Consider the following 5,791-nt stretch of genomic DNA (forward strand, 5'->3'; position numbering starts at 1 on the left):
TCTCACAAGCTTGTGTTCTTAGCTCAAAACCATGTTCCAAAATAAATTCTTTCAAGCAAGTTCAACAAAAATTTTCAAATTGGTAGGGTGCCCTAAAAACATAATTTTTTTTTTTTGGAAAAGAAATCATCACCATAACCAAATAGTCCTAATATGAAAGAAGTGGTAAGAATATGTACAAATTCTAACTAACATGCAACCTATCATGCAATGCAATAGCTACTCTAACAAAGAAAAATAAAAAAAAATTTGGTGTTGGAAAGGAAATTGTTACCCATGGAGATCGGTCGAATGACCTCCCCACACTTGAAGATTGCACCGCCCTCGGTGCATGCAAAGGAGAGCAAGGTGGATGGGTTGCTACAATTGATGAGCTTCTTCGAAAGGTTGTGCGGATGACTTGTTCGTTGTCCCATTTAAAAGCTTTTCCGTTTCCTCCTTTCTTGGTGGCCAGCCTAAAAGGAGAGAAAAAGAAAGAAAATTAACCCTACAACAAAGATATCAAAGTAAATAGAACATAGGCGGGGGCTAATGCCAAATAAGAGTATGATTCTCTACTACATGGTAGCTACAACATGTGAGTGAGAAATTAATATAAGCAAAAGGCATATCAACTGATACTTGATGCAAGAGTAAAGTTAAGGCATGGAGAGTATATTGAGCATCAAGATCAAATAAGAATTGACACAAACAAGATTAGTGATACGCATGAAAGCATTTGATTCTTATCCTAACTCAATGATGAAGCGGTACAAGAAAAAAAACAAAAGGTAATGAATTAGGAAGGGCTAAAGCACTAATCTTGTGTGTTGACAAATATTACAATTAATGTAACAAGTCATGAAGTACCAAAACAAATGCAAGAAATTCTCAACAATTTAGTGAGAGAATTCAACACCATTATTAAAATGAGAAATTTAGAAAATAAAATGAGAACAAATAGAATTAAAATTCAAAGAATAAAAGTATGCAAATGTAATAGACAAAAGGAAATGGAAGAAGAGAAAAAAAATTTTTTTTATATATTTTTAATTTTTTTAGTATTTTATTTATTTATTTATTATTATATTTTTTTATATTTTTTTTATTATTAAAAAAATTTTTTTCTTTTTTTTTTTATTTATATTAAAAGAGAAAAGGAAAAAAAATCTTTCAAGAGAGGAAGAAGAAAAAAAAAATGAGAAAGAAAAAAGAAGAGAAGAGGAAAGAAGGAGAAAGGAGGAAGGAGAAAAGCAGGGTGCAAATCCGCGCGCGCGCGCACAGCGCGCTCACGCGTAAATGCAGCAGGGACGATCCGCGCGCGCGCGCACAACGCGCGCACAACTCTCTGGTTTTTTGTACCAGAAGTTGCGGAAGTGCAATGTGCGCGTGCGCGCACAGCGTGCTAGCGCGCCGATGGCCGTTTTTTTTTTTTTTTTTGCCCAAAAAGCAGAAAAAATGCCCAAGAGCTCTCTATAATGTCCAAAACTCTTCTTTATTCAATCAAATATCAAACAATTCACAAAAATGTAATTTGATTTTAGGATTTATTCATCTACTACTAATGAATACAACATACTAACAACCAATCCTTACAAACAAATCAATATGAAATGAAAATCTACCTACAATGGCAACTCAAATCACTTATTATACAAAACCAAAAGAGAATGGAAAGAGGTTACCATGGTGGGGTGTCTCCCACCTAGTACTTTTAGTTTAAGTCCTTAAGTTGGACATTTTGAGGGGTTCATTGTCATGGTGGCTTATGTTTGTACTCATCCTTGAATCTCCAAGGATCTTTGCCTCTCAATTGGTTGACAGAATATCCAACCGTCTTCACCAAGCTTGGGCAAAGTTCAACCCAAGATATGAGTCCCCATAGTTGGTCTTCATTCAGCGAGCCGGGGTCCCATATCTTATCTTCGCACCCGTCTTCAATTTGATCTTCATACTTTTTCTTTCCGGGTGGTTGACATATAGAATTCTCTTTAGCACACCTAGCCTTCCGTCGAGACCCATGCAAAGTGGTATTCTTCCAATCATTGTTCCTATACCTTGAAGCTTTGACCTTAATGAGCCTAATTCCCAACTCGCAACCACTACACAACTCATTCTTGCTTTTAATTCCACAAAGAGCTCTAAGTTGTCCATCTGTTTCAATCAAACCATATTCAAGCGAGAAACTAAAGCTTATGGATAAGAATTTTACCCACTTGAATGTTGTGTTGGATGGTGACTCGGGAAGGGAGACCTCCCCACACTTAGATAATGTAAGGTCTACTTCCTTGTGCTCTTCTTTATGTATTTCCACCTCTTTGCGAGCTTCCTTGATTTCAACCTTTCCCCTTTTATCACATAGCTTGGTGTTGTCTTCAAAAACTTTGATTTCTTGCCTAATGGGAGGTGGTTCAATTTTGGATAGAAATTCATTGATGAATAAATCTATTTCTTGGTCAACCTCTTCATATTCTCCAATTTCGATATACACCATGCCAACGTTTTCCTCTTGGTAGCTCTCTTTCTCATTGCTCACCAAGGGTATGGGAGGTTGTGCACACTCTTTTATACTTTCAACTCCATGTTCGATGGGAGAGGATTCCATTGTAGAGAGAAATTCATCCATGATTGAATCCATCTCTTGATAAGCCTCTTCCAAGTCTCCAACGATGATATGCCTTGGAGGTTGCGCACCCTCCTCAGCATCAATATCAAGCTTCTTGGAAGAGTGCTCCATGATGCTACATTCCCTTGGACTTTCAACATCTCCTAAATCTTCAACCACCTCTTCCTTTTCTTCAATGATCATAGGCTCCTCCAATTGTTCCAACACAAAATTTGACTCCTCCTTCTCCACCGAATTTTCCAATTTCTCCTTCATGCTTTGCTCTTCTTTTGACTTTTCACATGTGGTCACGGAAGTACCTTGAGTATTCAAGCATTGGTGGGCTAAAGTGTGCACCACCTTGGTCAAATTGGTCACAAACTCAAGTGTATCCCGCTTCATGGCTTCTTGTCCTTGGAGTAACAAAGTGAGAGGATCGTCTATTGGGGCTTGGGGTGAATAGGAAGGTTCATTATTTTGGAGAGAGGGTTCATAGTAGGAAGGTGGTTCTTCTTGGTAAGGGTATGGAGATGGTGAGGGTTGAGGTGGTTCATGGTAGTAATCTTGATAGGGTTGTGGTGGTTCTAAAGGTTCTTGCTCATAATGATCACAAGGATGTGGTATGGGTGATTGGTTATATGATGGATAAGGGTCACATAAAGGTACTTGGTAGAAAGGGGCTTGTGAGTATGGTTGAGCATCATGTTGAGGATAAGATTCATAGGCATATGGTGGTGGTTGATTGTCATAAAAGGAGTCACCATAGCCATTGAATTGACATGCATTAGGATGAGAATTATACCTATAAGTGTCCGGAGGTTGATGCCAATAGGAGTGATCAATTCCTTGAGGCTCCTCCCATCTTGGAGTGTTCCATCCTTGGTACATGTTAGCATTGAAGTTCACATTCCCTACAACACAATTAGAGCCAAACTCATAGCCAAAGTGAGAATTCATTATGGAAAAACAAAATAAAACTAACAAAATCTAGTAAACAAGCAAAAGACAAACTATTTACACTATTCACATATGTACAATAACCAATAACATAACACCATTACAAGTCCCCGGCAACGGCGCCATTTTGATGAACGGATTTTTGACGGTTTAGAATTTCACAAATGAAATCTCGTTAAAGTATAGTCTCTAAACCAACAATAATCCTTTCATGCAAAAATTTGTTTGTCACAAGTACAAACCCCTAAAATCTATAAACCGAAGTATTTAAACCTCGGGTCGTCTCTCAAAGGACTTGCAGGGTAGTGTTCTTGTTATTGGTTATGGACTTGTTTATTTTGGGGTTTTGGATGAGGAATGTGAATAGTAAATGGTAGGAAAACTTTATTCACAAAATGGTCTTGGCAAGGTTTGGTTGTCAAGGGTCTTCATCATTATCACTAGCCACAAGTATGGTAGTTGCAAGGATTAATCCCACTTAGTCATCCTTAAATCGATTAACAAAGGAAAGTCAAGTGAGTTATATCAATCCTAGTCCATAAGTCCTAGCTTTCCACTAATTGGATTAATGAAGGCTAGAGTTAATGGCTATCAACTATCAATCAATTGGACACTAGTGACTCAAGAAATCCTAAGTTACATTCTCAAGCCAAGAACATAAAATTCTAGTCTAACATTCTTCCAAGCATTTAATCAAACACTTGGAAGGCACAAAAGAAAAGTATAGTCAATCACAACAAGAATGAATTCTAACTACAATTGAATGTAAAGAATTAACAACAACAATCAAGGAAATCACAATTATCATGAATTACCTCAAATTGCATTATTGAAAGAAAATAAAGAGAACAAGAGTATCTCAATTACAAAACCTAGAAACAAAATAAGAGAAATTACAACAAGAGAATAGGGATAGAGAGAAGAACCAAAGTGTAGCAATCATCAATTGAAGGTAGAAGTAGAAGGAGACTTGAATTAAACCTAGAACTATGAGATCCTAATCTAACCCTAATTCCTAATCCTAATTCTAGAGAGAAGGGAGAGCTTCTCTCTCTAACTCTAACTACTTCTAAAACTAAACTATGACTAATGATTAAAGTATATCGATTCCTCTTCAATCCTTGGCTTAAATAGCATCAGAAATGAGTTGGATTGGGCCCACAAGGCTTCTAAAATCGCTGGCCACGTGTTGCATTAAGTGAGTCATGTGCCACCAACGGCGCGTCCGCGTACCGTGCGCGTGCGCGCCCCTATGTGCGATGCAACTATAGCAAATCTTATATCTTTTCGAAGCCCCAGATATTAGCTTTCCAACCCAACTGGAACCGCATCATTTGGATCTCTGTAGCTCAAGTTATGGTCAATTAAGTGCGAAGAGGTCAGGCTTGACAGCTTTTTGGTTCCATCATTTCTTCATGAGTTCTCAAACTTTACATGCTTTTTCTTCATTCCCTTAATCCAATCTTTGCCTCCTAAATCTGAAATCACTTAACAAACATATCAAGGCATCTAATAGAATCAAGGTGAATTAAATTTAGCTATTTTAAGTCCTAAAAAGCATGTTTTCACTCTTAAGCACAATTAAGGGAGAAGTTATAAAACCATGCTATTTCATTGAATAAATGTGGGTAAAAGTTGATAAAATCCCCAAAAATCAATACAAGATAAACCCTACAAGTGGGGTTTATCAACGACCCGAGGTTTAAATACTTCGGTTTAATTTTATTGGGTTTGTTTTAGTGACAACCAAATTTTTGTATGAAAGGATTCTTTGTTGGTTTAGAAACTATACTTGCAACGGGAATTTATTGTGAATTCTTTACTAGCTAAAATCCGTTCATCAATAACCCTTATTCTATATGTGTTCTTGTGATTCTTGAAAGAGTTATCTCGCTTGAACAACCTCTTGAAAGCAAATTCCTCCTAAATTGCTAATTACTTGAACTAATCGGGATACGTCACATATAATCCTCTTAGCTTTGGGTAATTAGAGTTTTTGTGGCCATAAACTAGAATTGATCTTAACCTTCTAGCCTACATTAAGTGACCAAGACATTGGCGATTGATTTGGGTTAGAGGAGGCTAAATCACTAAGACATTAGGGTTTAGTCAATTACAGTTTGCCATGAAATAAATCTTGCATGATTAAAATAGTTAGTAAGTAAACTTAATCTGGATGAATAAACAACTCCGAAGCCTTAACTATTTTCTCTCATATATTTCACACCACTTTTATTGTTTTCTCTCAAA

This window comes from Arachis hypogaea, chromosome 13 (assembly GCF_003086295.3).
Source record: "Arachis hypogaea cultivar Tifrunner chromosome 13, arahy.Tifrunner.gnm2.J5K5, whole genome shotgun sequence".
NCBI classification, from domain to species: domain Eukaryota; kingdom Viridiplantae; phylum Streptophyta; class Magnoliopsida; order Fabales; family Fabaceae; genus Arachis; species Arachis hypogaea.